Source organism: Musca vetustissima, unplaced genomic scaffold (genome assembly GCF_032173495.1).
Source record: "Musca vetustissima isolate MV318-11 ecotype Yass unplaced genomic scaffold, APGP_CSIRO_Mvet_v1 utg38649, whole genome shotgun sequence".
NCBI lineage: Eukaryota > Metazoa > Arthropoda > Insecta > Diptera > Muscidae > Musca > Musca vetustissima.
In genome coordinates this window covers 40,724-57,868 of record NW_026875924.1, presented here as the reverse complement: position 1 = coordinate 57,868, position 17,145 = coordinate 40,724, and the positions used below count along the sequence as shown (strand labels likewise).

At 35.4% G+C, this 17,145-nt stretch overlaps 1 protein-coding gene across 1 annotated transcript in view; it reads right to left on the bottom strand.

Moving 5' to 3' along the window:
* Window positions 1-17,145, bottom strand: part of LOC133338445 (uncharacterized) — a 45,474-nt gene that overhangs the window by 15,702 nt on the left and 12,627 nt on the right. The window lies entirely within an intron of this gene.

Sequence of the window (17,145 nt, the reverse complement as noted above, 5' to 3'; positions counted from 1 at the left end):
TGTAACGACCGGCCAAAGTTTTACAGAAGAGATAACAAAAGCCCATAATTGAAAAATAGAGCGATAGTAAGGTGCTTTCAATCCAATCTTATCGATGTTTGCGAAGTTAAATATACTGGAAATGGGACGAGACCTTCATATGAGTGTTATCGACATAGAACATGTTCTGGATCGATGTTTTTGATTCACCAGGAACCAGGAATGCCAGATTAGAAATGTCACAAATTTCTACATGCATACTTTTTACGATCTAAAGCCCCGGATAGAAACTGCATCTGAAACATTCAGAAGACGGAAAAATGGAACAAACCATGAAAGTACGTAAGGGGGAGCAAGCTTAATATTTTAATTTTTTCTTATACGTGCAAAAGGGTTCGAATTGGGTAGTTTTTCACTTTAATCATACCCGAGCCGACCGGGCCACATGGTTTCTTGTATCGCATATTCAGATTTAGCTAAAGGAGCTTTTTGTACAGTCGGCATCTTATTTTCAAATAAAGAAGGCCAACCAACAAGTTCCAAAATTACTTCTGTCGCATCCGCATGAGGACTCAGGACTTTATATTGAGAAAAATTTTTCAAAGGGTATAGAACCTGTTATGGATAAACAAGATTCCTCTATATATTGAAAGGACTAAACTCTAAAGTTGAAGTGACCACTGAGACAATTTTATTGTGTGAAAGGGAAGACATCGCCTTGATGGGAAGTAAAGCCTTCGTTAGACTTAAACTTAGAAAATATTTGGAGAGTACACTCAAAAATTGAACATACCCGAGTCCCACAATACAGAACGAGTTAATAGAACTAATTGGAGAATACATCCAAAAGTCTATTGTTAACGAAGTGAAAAGTGTTTTATTCTTTTCGGTTTTAGAGAATGAAACTATATATGTGTAAGATTTTTGACATGGTATCTAAAGAAGTCAAAGAATGTTTACTTTGCTACGTGGAATTAGAATGATTAACAGAAAAGGATTTTTCGGCCGTCATAATAAATATAGAAATCAGTTTGGGTTTGGATTCAAAATTTTTGAGAGGTCAAGGATATGATCAGGAATGAGAAAATGAAAAAATGTATGTAGAATATTTCGAGAAGCAAATACATTCTTTATAAAATAAAAAAAAACTCTGCTATTTAATGTAGAATATTTCGAGAAGCAAGTAAATCTTTCAGACGACTACATTCATATTGTGAAACACGATCATTGCGTATAAATATTTGTATAGAATCTATAGAAGGGATAGTACAATCGTTGGAAGAAATAGGGGAAATTGGTAACATTCAATTTTGATTTATTTCTAAGAAGTAGAAGTTTCAGTGCCAAGAAGGTACGCAAAAGTACAGGTCAAATGTAATGAGTTCGACCTCCGAGTATTTTTATAGAACTACATTTTTTGTCCCATGAACTAATTGCAAATATGACAAGCAGATTTCTGGAAAATGAAAAAAATATATAAAACATTATCAAGAATTGTAAATTTTCAATGTATAGATTTTAAAGAAATCATACAATTTTATGAAAAAAAATATCTGAAACTGAATTTGGGGATCCCCGACCACCCACTTGATGTAGTTGTAGAATGTGACGAAAATCTATTTCCAAATATAAATATATTGTTACAAATAATTATTATAACAAATATATTATAAATATCTTTATAACGATACCGGTAACCACAGCATAAGCTGAGTTTTTCTACACCATGTCGAGTATCTGAAAAATCAAATCCATCGGTCCACGTTTAGGCATAGCCCAATTATGAGGTTACCCCCATTTGTATTTGGAGATTCTTAAGAGCGTTTTTCAACCGAATTCCCTTAAATTTGGTACAATGGGTTCCTATTGAGTACCAAACCTCTCCACTAAAAATTATAAATATTGGTCCACTTTTTCTGGTAGCTCTGCACTTGGTGCTCTTTCTGGTACCCACCACAGATATAGGCTTAGTTTTTGCAAAATCTCAGCAACATATCTCGATTGGTGGAGGATTTATTCATGTATAAGGTTCTCATGTATATAACCAAAGTAGTGTACGATGTAGTTGACCCCATCTGACTTTGGTTCTCTCTTTACTTGTTATGTCGAGTTCTTGTGCATATGTTAGTAATACACACAAGGAAACAAGATTCATATTCTTGATCTTTGATCTTTTTTAGCCAATTTGGCAAGTCTCATTTGCTTGGCCCAAGGACGAAGCCGTTTGAAATTGATGATATTTAATTTAGATATTATGGTCTGATTTCATGATGGTGCACCAAAGTCCCACCGTTTGTCAGATTGACAAGGAATTGTGTATAGCGAAGTGACATGAAATTTGGTACGTCCTTCGAAGCTTAACGTGAATGATATACCCAAGAACTCATGTTTGTTCGATTGATGCGAATGACAGGGACTTTAAATCTTTGCAAATATATATGGGAAATTACAAAAATCTTTTAAATTCCTTGCAAGCTTATAACTCGCGAAATATGAACATATTGCATATAATTTAAATTCATGTCTATAAAATGAAGTGTTCTTGTCGAAATCTTAAAATATTGGTAATAAATAATAAGTTGGGTGGAAGCCGTGATGGTGGTAATGTAGAACAAGTGAAAAAGCGTTAAGTTCAGCCAGGCCGAACTTTGGATACCCTCCACCATAGATATACTGACAGGTACTTGAAATGAAAATATATGGAAAAAACAAAAAAGTGGACCTATACCGACATTTCTACAAAACTATTATGTAAACCATAATACAAATTTCAGCAATTTATAATGGATATTTATACTCTCGGCCTTATGGCTAATGAGGGTGTATACACTGTGATACAGTGAAAATGTGCCTCATCGAAATAACGATTCTAGACCCCATGTCCCTTTGGACCGAATTTGTTTCAGAAAATTTTGATTTCATCCAAACTTTGCCTATCTTATTATTTCTTCCAAACTTAGTTCAAGTTCGAAGATGGGGAATATCAGTTCACTTCTTCTGGTACCACCCACACAGGGTGTAGGTCTAAATGCGGCTATAATTCTTTATCGACCCTATGTTCTAATTTTTTTTATCTCGCTATCCTCCGCAGGTGAAATGATTCCAACACAGTCTTAGAACCAAACTCAAAACGCGAAACAAATCAGATAACTATTTTAGTATAAACAAGTGAAAAAGCGTTAAGTTCGGCCGGGCCGAACTTTGGATACCCTCCGCCATAGATGTACTGACATGTACTAGAAATGAAAAAAATAGGGAACATACGAAAAAGTGGACCTATACCGACATTTCTAAAAAGGGATTATGTAAACCATAATACAAATTTCAGAAATTTTTAATGGATAATTATACCCTCTGCTTTATGGCTAATAAGGGTGTATACAATTTAACACGGTGAAAATGTGCCTTATCGAAATATTGGTTATAGACCCCAAGTTTCTTTGGACCAAATCCGTTTCAGAAAATTTAGATTTCGTCCAAACTTAGTTCAAATTCAAAGATGGGGAATATCGGTCCACTCCTTCTGGAACCTCCACACAGGGGCTAGGTCTAAATGCGGCTATAGTTCATTATCGAACCTTACGTTATAATTTCGTACTTCGCTATCCTCCGCAGGAGAACAAATCAGATAACTATTTAAATATAAAAAACGGGGTTATATGGAGACTACCCCAAAAATGGGGCGAATATTAATATTAATACCAAATTGCAGCAAATTTGGTTAAAAAATGCGCTCAATAAACCCAAAATACCGAAAATTGGGGGGTACCCTTATATGGGAGCTATGCCTAAACGTGGACCGATATATCCTATCATCGAACTTTACCTGCCTGCAGAAAAAATAAATTTTTGCGATCTATCTCAATTCGTTTAGACGCTAGGGTGATTACAACAGACAGAGGGACGGACCGACGAACATGGCTATATCGTCATAGAATTTTACGTTGATCAAGAATATATATAATTTATAGGATCGGAAATGATTATTTCGATGAGTTACAAACGGAAAAACAAAATTAATATACCCTCCATACTATGGTGGAGGGTATAAAAATGGTTAAAAAAGGGTTGAATGCAACGGTTTTTTTTTTGTGTTCGTTCCTGATTTGTGGCTAAACTACACAACGTACGAACATGTGATCAGTGACTAAGTTGCAGAATACCCCATGGACAATATGGTTCTAATATATGATTTTTCGATATAATCACTGCATCCACCCAAAACGAATGCTGACTCTTTGAAGCCGAATTTTCTGCGTTTTTTTTAATTTTTCTTATAATCGGGACGCGCAACCAGATAATGGGCTAAACTGATTATAGGATTGTAGAACTCGTGATTTTGCTTCGTTTAGTGAATATCTCAGGAAAGTGCTCATTGTAGCTTCTTTGCTATTGGATTCCAAAGACGAAAATTTGGGTCTTAAAAAGGTCCACTCAAATGCCGTTGAACCCCGCGTGATTTTAGTTTTTTTACGTATCTGATGCGCATAAAAATCCTATGCAATTTGCGTCATTTTTAGCCATTCACAATTATTGGAAGAGATTGATTCGGTTTATACAACTGATTTCCACGAATTGCATGCTTTTCTATATTGATAATTTTTATGTATTGTAACTGCAATATATTTAGTCATTTTTACAGTCGAAACTGTTATCAGATGAATATACCGATATTTAACAATCATATAAAAGAATTTGAAGAAGAAAGGGTCGCATATTTTAGAGGATTAATGTAAAACTGTTTTCCTTTAACCATACTAAAAAAATCATACTAAAACCAGTAAGGAAAGTAGTAAAGTCGGACGGGGCCGACTATATGATACCCTTCACCACTTTGGGTATATTCAACAGATAGGATCTTAAAACAGACGTCGCATTTTTAAAGGACCTGTAAAATGAAATTGGATCAATAAACATGTGATTCTGCAACCGATACAAAATTTTTTATTCGGTCAGATATATAAGCTATATGTAAATCTGAACCGATTTTCAGGAAACTTAACACACATCATTCTATACCTAATTTATTACGCTATGCCAAATTTCGTGCAAATCGAATGATATATAGGGACTTTGGTGGACCATTTACATTAAATCGGAGGAAAATATATATGGGAGCTATATCCAAATCTGAACCGATTTTCAGGAAACTAAACACACATGATTCTAGATCTAATTCATTACGCTGTGCCAAATTTCGTGCAAATCGAAAGATATATAGGGACTTTGGTGCACCATTTATATTAAATCGGACGAAAATATATGGGAGCTATATCTAAATATGAATCGATTTTCAGGAAACTTAACACGAGATATACCTATGGTTTTTCCACAATGTTGCTTAGAAATGTCCATAGAATCATTCTAGGGGCTGGATTTAATTGATTTTATCGGCTCCATACAAATTGGCCCTCCCTAATATAAATATATATTTGTTCTCTTTCATGTAAATGATGCATCGAAGACTTCCAATTTGCCTCATTGACACTAAATAGGCTTCTAAATTATGTCTAGAATGACTTGAGTTCTATTTGGTTTAAATCGGTTCATATATTGCCAGCCCAGCCCGGTACCCCATTTGTGCTTTCATTGCTGGTTTATATTCAAAATTTATAATTGACATTTTAACAAATTTCTCCATTAAATTAAATAATAGAATTAAGTCTTATTTCAAGGACAATTTCCTTCGCTTTGGTATTAATGATTCAATGTTTTATATATAAACCACATCAGAAATTAAAATTTTTAAATTAATTCAAAATGTATTGTTATTCTATATTATGTGACCATCAAATTTTGTAGGCTGGTGCAAGATTAGGAAAAGACATTGCTATATTTACAATTACCATTGGGAATTGGCATGTACATGATGTGTAAACATTAAGGTGGGTCGAATTGAAGTTTACCAATACCAATAACTAGATTTTCAAAATAGTTCGAAAAATGTCCAAAACAGACAAATATATCCACCTGCTTATAAGAAAATAAATACCAATTTACTGCCAGACTTTCATTTCAAGAAAGAAATTTCAAGTTCAGTAAGGAAGGACCCTAACATAACAGCTGAGACCAATACTAATATTTACAATAAAATGTTAAATATATGAATATATATTTCATAGCATACATTATTGCAAAAACTATATACACATTTAAAGCAGAGTATAATTTTAGGCGCGCGCGTGTTTATATACCGCACACTCACACAATGTCCGGTACATTGATGCGTATACGTACATATATGTCGATGTTTGTTCGACTCATATCCTCTTTAGCTAATGCTATGAGTCAGGATAATGATGTGATTGTTGATAATGACGTTGATTTTGTTGCCGTTGTTGTAGCAGTAGTATTTGGTTTTAATGTTGTTGTTGTCGTCGTCGTCGGTATTGCACTATGTTTGTTACTAACTATTATTACCATGGCTAGTAGCTACCAACCACCACCCTCTGCCAGGGATGAGTAGTAGTGGAAGACGATGAAGATGTTGATAATCACGGCGCTGTATAGCGTCGGCAATAATGCTGGCCTTAGTTATGTTGTGGTTGAATGTTTGGCTACCGTTGCCGTTGTTGTTGCTGTTGTTGCTGCGACGGTGGTAGTGGTGGCAGTTTCACTGATGAATTTCCTGTGCCGTTTTCATCATCATCTTCTTCTATTCATTCTTCTTGTTTTTGTTCTTCTAATATTGAATCATGTGCACATAGGCAAATGCACACGCACATACATACACACTCTCTAACATCCTTCAAAATACAATTCCATTGTGAATTGGTACGAATGAGGTAGGCATTCGGTTAGTCGAAAACTATTGTTTGCACTGTGGTAACTGTGAACTGTAATAGGTTGCATTTTCAGTAGGTATCGATAAACCTAACAAAGTTCGATCCAAACTCATTTTTGAAAGAGTATAGCCTTCATTGGACTATTAATCCAATTTACTGTCACAGGAGGAAAATAATAATAATTCTTGAATTTTCCGATCCTTTCCAATTGATTTTTATCTCTCTACCATGAATATAGACTGGTTGTAAAGTTCGGCAGGGATCTTCAAAATATGGAAAATGGTTAGCGGCTTATAACAAAGGTCTATACCGTGTTCTGTACTGAAAAATCCCATAGTCCAAAACATAAACTATTCTGGAGATTTTTAGAAAATATATTTTTTCACAAAATACGAATTGTCGAATTACAAACACTTCGGTAAAGAAAATTGAATAAACCTTTAAAATACCAAAAAATTGGCGGTACCGTTATGTGAATACAATCAAATAAATTCAAATATATTGGGGTCATTCTGGACAGTATACTTAAATGAAAAGACCACATATAGGTCCGGCTAGATAAAGCCCCCTTATGCTGGTACTTCTGCAGAAGAGCCGTAGGATCACACTGGATCTATAAGAGCGTTGTTAGATCAATTGTAACATACGCCTCGGTGGTTTGGTGGACAAAAAATGTAATGTAAAATCGTTTTAGAAAGTCCAGAAAACATGCTGCCTATGCATAGGTAGGACGATGAGGAGAACGCCAACGAGAGTTTTGAATACTATATTGCATATATACATCCAATTAACATCCATATAAGATATGATGCGGCCGTCGCAGCTTTAAGACTAAAGCTATGTCGCTATATCGACACCTGATACAATTGACCGAACCAACATATATTATACACAATCGGGTCCTCAAAAAGTCATTTGAGTCGGAGCGAATATCTAAAATAAGAGTATTTACAACATGTGAAACTTTGATACCAGACAGGAACTCATGGGAGAGTAGAGAATTAAAAAACATGGCTCCTGGTAACTGTTGTTACACAGATGGCTCCCCTGCTTGCTGGGAAGTCGGGAATTTGATTTTTTATACGAATCGTATGGATACCGAGTCACAAATAGTAGGAACCCAGATAGCAAATTACTCGCCAAAAGTGCAACCGACCGACTTACAATAGATGTAAACACGGGTAATGTCAAATCTCTTAGTGCAACGTGTTTAGAACTAAGGCCATGGGCAGTGGGATCATTCAATGGCATTTTTTATTGCCAAGAGGAGTATAGTTGACGTTTCAGTTTAATTAGATTTTTGGGTACTTTGTTTGGTTTTTTGGGGTTCTTGACCGAATTTGCTGAAATTTGGTACTTTGGGTCCTTATTGGGTAGTAAATTTCTCCACTTTTTCTGCTGGCCCCCATATAACGGTGCCTCCTAATTTTCAGTATTTTGGGGGGTTTTAATCATATTTTTCCACCGAATTGGCTGTAATTTAGTATTTTGAGTTCTTAACATTTACCAATTCTCTCCACAAAAAATTATTAATTAGAGTATAGGTCAATTTTTTTAGGATAGCCCTCATATAATAATTCTTGAGATTTCCGAGTGTCAACATATAAACATACACTGCAATTTGGAATTTCCTACCAAAAACTATTAATATTCATCTCTCTACCACACTGTGGTACAGGGTGTTATGTCTTTGTGCATATGTTTGTAACAGGCAAAAGGAAAAGTGATAGACCCATGGTTCCTTTTGAGAATATGCATAGAATCACTTTTTAAGTCGATTTAAGCATGTCCGTCCGTCTGTCTGTCCATGTATTTTTGTGAGCAAAGTACAGGTCGCATTTATGATCCAAATGGGATAAAATTTGGCACAGCTCATTTGTTTGGCCCAAGGACGAACCCTATTGAAATTGGGAAAAATCGGTTCAGATTTAGATATAGCTCACATATATCTTTTCGTCCGATTTAATGTAAATGGTGTACCAAAGTTCCTATATATCTTTCGATTTGAACGAAATTTGGTATGACGTACTGAATTGGGCCTAGAGTGATGTCTACCAAATTTCGTGAAAATCGGTCCAGATTTAGATATAGCTCCCATATATAGTTTTGTCCGATTTCATGTAAATGGTGCACCAAAATCCCTATATATATTTCGATTTGCACGAATTTTGGCACAACGTACTGAATTGAGCCTAGAGTGATGTCTGGTATGTTTCGTGAAATTCGGTTCAGATTTAGATATAGGTCCCATATATAGTTTCGTCCGATTTCATGTAAATTGTACACCAAAGTCGCATATATCTTTCGATTTGCACGAAATTTGGCATAACATACTGAATTGATGCTGGGATGATGTGTGCTGAGTTTCGTGAAAATCGATTCAGATTATGATATATATATATATATATTTTCGTCCGATTTAATCTAAATAATGTACCAAGTTCCTACGTTACATAGCGTTTTGAATTTAATCCAGAATAATGTGTGCCAAGTTTAGTGAAAATCGGTTGAGATTTAGATGTAGCTCCCATATATTGTAGATTGATTTTAAGTAATTGACGCACCAAGGAACCAATATATGGCTGATAAGAATAAAACGTACTGAAATCAGTATAGCCTGACCTGTGACAAGTTTCGTTGAAATCGGTTCATATTTGGATATAGCATCCATATATATGTAAATTGTGCATCAAACGCCTCATATTTGTTAGATTGACATCAAATTTTGCACAACGTACAAAATTGAGTATAGAATAACGTAGTTGCGTTTTCTAGAAGTACAGACCTAGCCCAACGGGTGGCCTTTTGATATTTGTTAGAAGTCGTTTTACATACTTTTGTTCCATTGTAACAAACGAATGGCATGTTTATGGATAGATCTAGGTCGTTTCACATGTAGATAAATATCACATATTTTATTTCATACAATTTCATGATAATAGTCCTGTTTAATATACTCATACTATACTACTTTCCTTACTGGTTTTATATTAAAAAAGTTATCTGATTTGTTCCGCGTTTTGGGTTTGGTTCTAAGACTCTGTTGTAATCGTTTCACAGGCGGAGGATATCGATATAAAAAATTAAAATATTCCATAATGAACTTTATATGAACTATAGCCCGCATGTATGCGTAGCCCTAGCCTTGAACTAAGTTTGGAAGTAATAGTATGATGGGCAAAGTTTGGATGAAATCCAAATTTTCTGTAACGGATTTGGTCCAAAGAAATATTGACACCTTTCGTGAACTAACCGACCTTAACCAAACAGAATTTCTAGAGGTTTAGGACAATCCAACCCAAAATGACTTCTTCTAACTTTCTTCCATCTCTAGAGCGCACAACAGGCCATTTACAGGCTTAAGTGTATGTCCTAATATTTTCAACCTAACCTATGTTAGTACAATATCAAAACGGTATGGACCTAATTTTCAAAAATGACAAATCACCGCCACAAATAACATTCGCTTAGCCACAGTTTATGGCTAATTTTCAAAGCCCTATCTTAAATATTGTGAGATGTATCATAACTTCTAGAGAACGATAATTCATTCTAGAGAACAATAATTCATGATGCACCATGCATGTCAAAGAAAAAATTGAAAAATATTCTCAGTTGGCCGAACAGACCTTTACCATACACTCATGATTCGTCACCAGTTATAACCCTTCAAAAGTTTTTCTGTAGATTCGAAATGATCTGCTGCGAATAAATATACCACATTCGCCATCATCAAACACCACTGTCCACATACTTATATATATATGTTTGAATATCGCATCACTTTAGGTGTACTCGCATAATCCCTCAACAATCGTTGATGCATCAAACATTTCCTCGCATACACACACACTCACATGCACACAAATACAAATACTTCAGTGAAATTGCATTCATGCCTTGTAAATTTAGCCAACCGCACAATATTTTATGCCACAACCATCCTTTCGGAGCTCCATACCACCACCCCCGTCGTGGCGCACCATTTTCACATCCGCTTCTTAGATTTCGTGTGTGTGTGTGCTCTGAAGTAATTGCACTTGAATAATTTTTCACTTTTGGTTGGATTTGATGTTTCGTTAGCAACCAACCAGCAACGAACGAAATCCTGCAATGCAATGCAGTGGGCTCAATAATAATGGTGCACCAGTGCCCATATGTGAACTAGCACTCACACACACACACGCATGCAGCTACATATGAAATGAACAACGGGCCAAGTGATGAAGAAATGTACAACGGAATCACCGAATTCAACGAAATTTACAAAGGAAAAGTGTGTGCGCGAGGGTGTGCAAGTGTATGTGTGTGTTTGTGTGGGCATTTGTTGCATTTGATTTCGGCTGTAAGTAACAGCAGGAGATGATGTTTCAGCCAAATGTGCATATATGTGTATGAATATATGTGAGGGTGTTTGTGTATGAACTTCTGGGAAAATAATGGCGCACTGAGATGCGTAAGGATTTGCCATTGTATTTGCTACAAGGCACATCAGAAAGCCCCAGCCAGGAGCTGATGGTGGGCTGTTGATATTTCGTTTGTTTTTCCATTTTGACCAATGCACCAGCCTTACCACCCCGTTACCCCACGGTTTTTGTTGTTGTTTCGTTCTATGTTTGTGCCACAAAACAAGTGGAGCCCAAAATGTGCAAGAAATTCAATATGACTCGGTACCAAGGCGTAAATACAAACACACACACAGCGAAGGCATTACAAATAAACAGCAACACATGTATATGTATGTAGATAAGGAAAACGTATACGGCTGTATGATGGCGTGTGGTGAAACACTGAAAACACTGTTATGTTTATATATATATGTGCGGCATACTATACCCTGTATGTTAAAAGTGGCATAAAGAACGTTTACTTTTGCTGCCGCTGTTGTTGTTCTCCTCGCTGTTTGTTTGCTGATGATGCCGTTGTTTTTTGCGAATTCTTTTCTGTGTTCGTTACGTTTGTGTTTTTATTTCCGCTTCCGCTAACATGGCAACATCAACATCATCAGTAGTCGTTCATATCGCACTGTGGACCACCGAGTCACTTGACAAAGACATAATTCTGTCAAAGACAGTTGTGTGTTGACAAAATTGAATAAAAATAACAACAAAAAACTGTTGTAGTAAAGCAATCGAGTGGTTTTGGAGTGTATTTATCGTGATGTAGAGTTAAGATTGATTTTTCCCCATCCATCTATCACCATCTATTTTTATGATCGTTTAATATCCCCTTTATCTGGATAATGTAAGTCCTAAGGGATTTTATTCTAAAATTTGAGGGACCAAAGACAACATCCCAAGACACATCAATATTTTCGTAGGCACGATAATTGTAATCAATGTTTTCTAGTCCATATACAGACCTCACAACTTTACATAGGGTATGGCAACTTTTAGAGGGCAAACGGATAATTTACATTCTATATCGAGTTGTCCGAGGAAGGCGTGGTCAAGGGAAGTTGGCAAGGACGTAAAAACTTATTACGGATTTTAAAATATTAATTTTTCGGAATTTGGATAATTTATTTGTGTGGTACTAAATAAATTGATATGTATTGTCCCCTCTTGAAATAAATAACAAGTGAAAAAGCGTTAAATTCGGCCGGGTCGAACTTTGTATACCCTCCACCATAGAAATAATGACATGTACTTGAAATAAAAATGTAGGGAAAATACCAAAAAGTGGACCTATACCGACATTTCTATAACGCGATTATGTAAACCATAATGTGAACCATGTTCCAAAAAAGGGGCGAATAAAAATAAATTTTGGTAGGGAGATTTGTTACCATATACGACTACAAAATACCAAATTTCAGCGAATTCGGTTGAAAAACGTGCTCAAGAACCTCAAAATAGCGAAAATTGGGGGTATCCTTATATGAGGGCTACCAGAAAAATTGGACCTATATTTAAAATATTTGGTGGATATATTTGCCACATAATAAGAACCAAATGTACCAAATTTCAGCGAGTTCGGTTGAAAAACGCGCTCAAGAACCCCAAAATACCGATATTTGGGGGTACCCTTTTATGGGGGCTACCAGAAAAATGGACCTATGTGTATAATTTTTTGTGGTAAAATTGGGTACCCAATAGCAACTCAATGTACCAAATTTCAGCGAATTCGGTTGAAAAACGCTCTCAAGAAACCCATATAAGGGAGATATGCCTAAACGTGGACCGATATATCCCATCTTCGAAGTTGAGCTGCCTGCAGATAAAAGACGACTCTGTGCAAAATTTTGGCGATCTATCTCAACTCGATTAGACGCTAGAGTGACTTTGGTTGACCATTTACATTAAATCGGACGAAAATATATATGGGAGCTATATCTAAATCTGAACCGATTTTCAGGAAACTTAACACACATCTTTCTAGACCTAATTCATTACGATGTGCCAAATTTCGTGCAAATCGAGAGATATATAGGGACTTTGGTGCACCATTTACATTAAATCGGATGAAAATATATATGGGAGCTATATCTGAATCTGAACCGATTTTTCCCAATTTCAATGGGGTTCGTCCTTGGGCCAAATAAGTGACCTATGCCAAATTTCGTCCAAATCGGATCATAAATGCGACCTGTACATTGTTCACAAAAATACATGGACGGACGGACATGCGTAAATCGACTCAGAAAGTGATTCTATGCATCTTCTATTCTCAAAAGGAACCATGTGTCTATCTCGTTCCCTTTTGCCTTTTACAAACATATGCACAAATACATAATACCCTGTATCACAGTGTGGTGAAGGGTATACAAATTGGGTCAATTTAGTTTTCTATAGAATATTTTTAATTTGAGATGTACCCTTATATATGGTGTCAACTATGTGAAGTGGGCCAACATGGAAAATTTTGTAGTAAGTAGATTTGGTGGAAGAATTGTCCAAACGAAACGCTTCGGGTATTTTCGATTCACTTTTTCTGTTGGGTATATATCTTTACGTACTCGTATAGTACGAAATTCCAAAGTAATAGGTTTTATAGGTTCTGACTAAACTTCAACTTGTCGTAGAGACTCATCGACTATCGCTTTAATGTCGCTTAAATATTTGTGCGCGTCGTCGCATAACGTAATATGATTTTTTTCCTTGATTCCGAACAATTTCACAATTGGCCAAAAAAACTCACGCCGATGCTAAGATAGTTCAACAAAAAATACGACCACCACGTTTCAAACGATGTTTATAAGTTCGTTCTAAATAACGAATCATGCATGAGCCCAAAATAAAACAGAAATAGGCAGTGTGGGTCTTTGAAAACTAACCAAAGCCATCGCAAATTTTTCCGTAAAGAATCACTTCGAAGCAAATAGTCGCCTGCATTTTGGGCAAAACTGGTTTTGTATCTGCTGTTCCTTTTGAGTAACTTTGGACGGTTAATACTAAGGAACACTACACTTTGTTTGTCTGAAGTCTTCGAAGAAAATCAAAATCGAATAATAGAACACGAATCATTGTGTACCATAACAATGTGATTCTCACTAACTTGTTTAAACCGGTGTCTTTTTGACATTCCAAAACTTGGAATTGATGGGCCATTCATTGACGACTTGAAATCTAATGTATACTTTTTATTTTCACACTTCAAGAAAAAGCAACACATGATCAAAGAATTTCAAGAAAACAATTCTTTTCAGGCTAACTTCAATAAACCAACATGCATTAGGCCTTATTTCAGATGTGTTTGTTTGAAATTCTTTCTAAAAGGGTGACTGATATTTCAAACCCGGGAATAAATATAAGCTGATATTTCAGACAACACCATATTAATAACAAGTTCAAATGTTATACCGTGCGACAGCGTCGAACTTTTTTTATCCTCTACCATGTGGTCGACATTTCGAGTTCCTAAAATCATTATTCTTTAATATGAAGGTTATACAATGGTAAATTGCTGCCAGGAAAAACTAAATACCAAACTATCGGCATTTAGTTGGGAAAATTGGGTCAAGACCTTTATACCATACCGAAAATAGCACGTGTTGGTTGACAATTTTTAATGAATTTTAGGTGTCAATGATAGAAACCAGAATATAAACATAAAAGGCAATTCGGTTGAAATACATGACCAATATCTTCAAAAAATAAAAAAAAACGAATAATGGGTGCCACCTGAAACTTATTAATTTTTAATAGGAAGATTTTCTATCAGAAGAATCATGGCATAATTATTAAAAGTAGTGTCATTTGCTAAATCGATAATGGCAACCCCAGCAACTCTATACTTGATTTTGTCATTTTCAAATAAAGTTTATACTTGAAACATTTACGTACAACGAATGGCATATTTGAAAATATTGAAATAAATTATAATTTATAATAATTTTTCTAAAGTCTTAGTGTATATGGTCTGTTTCTCTATATTTGCAAGCTTTCCTCTTTCCTTTTTGAACTTTTCAATGAGAAAATCTCAAGGCAGGACAGTTAATGTTATTTATTAACGTCCGTAGAGATGGCGGGTTATTTGGGATACCATTTGTATTTTGGTATTGGAAAATAGTTACGCGTAATCCCAGTTTCGTGTTTTTATAAAAAAAATGTTTATAAGTGGGGAAAGTATTGTCCACTTAGGGATAAGGCAGGAAAGATTATAGTTTCGGATTTCGCCACTGATCCTCATCAGTTCCCTTAGTTTTTTGTTGGGAATATTGCCCCAAGAAAGTAAAAAAGTTAATAAATTTGTCGATGTATTTTTACTTATTGAGAATGACTTATTGCCTTTTCACGTTAAGCCAGCGATTGATGTTTCTGGATATGTAAATCGTGTCATTTCGCTTTGATGTCCACCATTTATTTAATATTAGCATAATCCACAACTACGATTTAGTCATGATCGGTTGTCCCGGTTGGGCTTTATAAATACCAAACCCACATAGAATAAAATGTTACCGTTTTGATCTTTTAAAAATTTTTACACTATGAGAAGTTTTTTATTTTGCCATCAGCATCAGTACGTACATAACTAAGATTGAAGAAGAAAAAAAAAATTTGAACATATGAGTGCAATTATACCATTGTCAATTATACCATGCAGAAGAATATACAAAATATTAAATTGAAGATAATTTGGAAGGTAGAGTTATATAGAGGCTACCCTAATAACTGGATGTGAGATTTGCTTCCCAAATGAGAATCCGAAATACCAAACCACAGTCATTATGTTAAACCAGCAAGGAAAGTTCAAAAGTCTGACGGGGCCTATTATATGATACCCTACTCCAATTTGGGTATATACAAGAGATGCTCAGTTAAATAGAATAGATACAGCATCTTTGGAGGACCATATAAATGGTAAACAACACATACCATTTTGAAGTTTATGAAAAATTGCTATGCTAAATTTTTGTCTCAATCGGACAAACATTGGCAGTATGGGGCTTCATTTACATAAAATCGGACGAAACTATATATGGGAGCAATGTTTAAATCAGATCCGATTTCAACAAGACTTCATGGGCGTCAACCTGTAGTAATTTCAATATGCTATCGATTACAACAAAACTTCGCATACATTAACCAGGACCTAATTTAGTACTCTGTGCAAAACTTTTTCTCAATCGAACCAATATTGGGAGTTTGGTGCACCATTTACATAAAATTGGACGATTTTCTCCAATTCAATTTTCTCCAATTTTAATAGGGTTCGTCTTTGGGCCAAATAAGTGACCTGTGCCAAATTTCATCCAAATCGAATAATAAATGCGATAATAAAGACGGGTATGCATAAATCGACTCAGAAAGTGATGGTTCTGAAGGAACCATGGGTCTATCTCGATTCCTTTTGCCTGTTACAAACATATCCATAAAGACATAGTACCTTGAGTACTCGACTTTTTGAGAATACATCGAAGGGAGTAACCGATTTCCTTCAAACTTTGCACATCGTAACATTTCTTCCAAACTTAAATCAAGCTACCCCACAAAATGATCAACATTTTGATGAAAATTAATTTTATAATATAATACGAACTGACTATCCGATTTCAACTAAACTCTGCAAAACCTAATATTTTATCGAAACCTGTATACCACTCCTTCCAGTATCTCCCCTACAAAGGGTCAATATTTTCAACACTTGTTAATCTCATATGAAGCGAACGCAATAGCCAATTTCATGCAAACTTTGCACAACACAATATTTTTAACAATCCTATCGGTCCTCTTCTTCTGGTGCCTCTCACACAAAGTGTCAACATAAATCTAATATAAAGCGAATGGAATGTCCGATTTGGTCCAAACTGTGCACATAGTAATATTTCTTTCAAACTTAAATCTAGTTCGAATATGGGGAATTGGGAACAGACCATCGGATTTGAACCAATTTGACACCCTATTATTTTAACTAAACCTGTTGGTCGCTTCAGTAACTT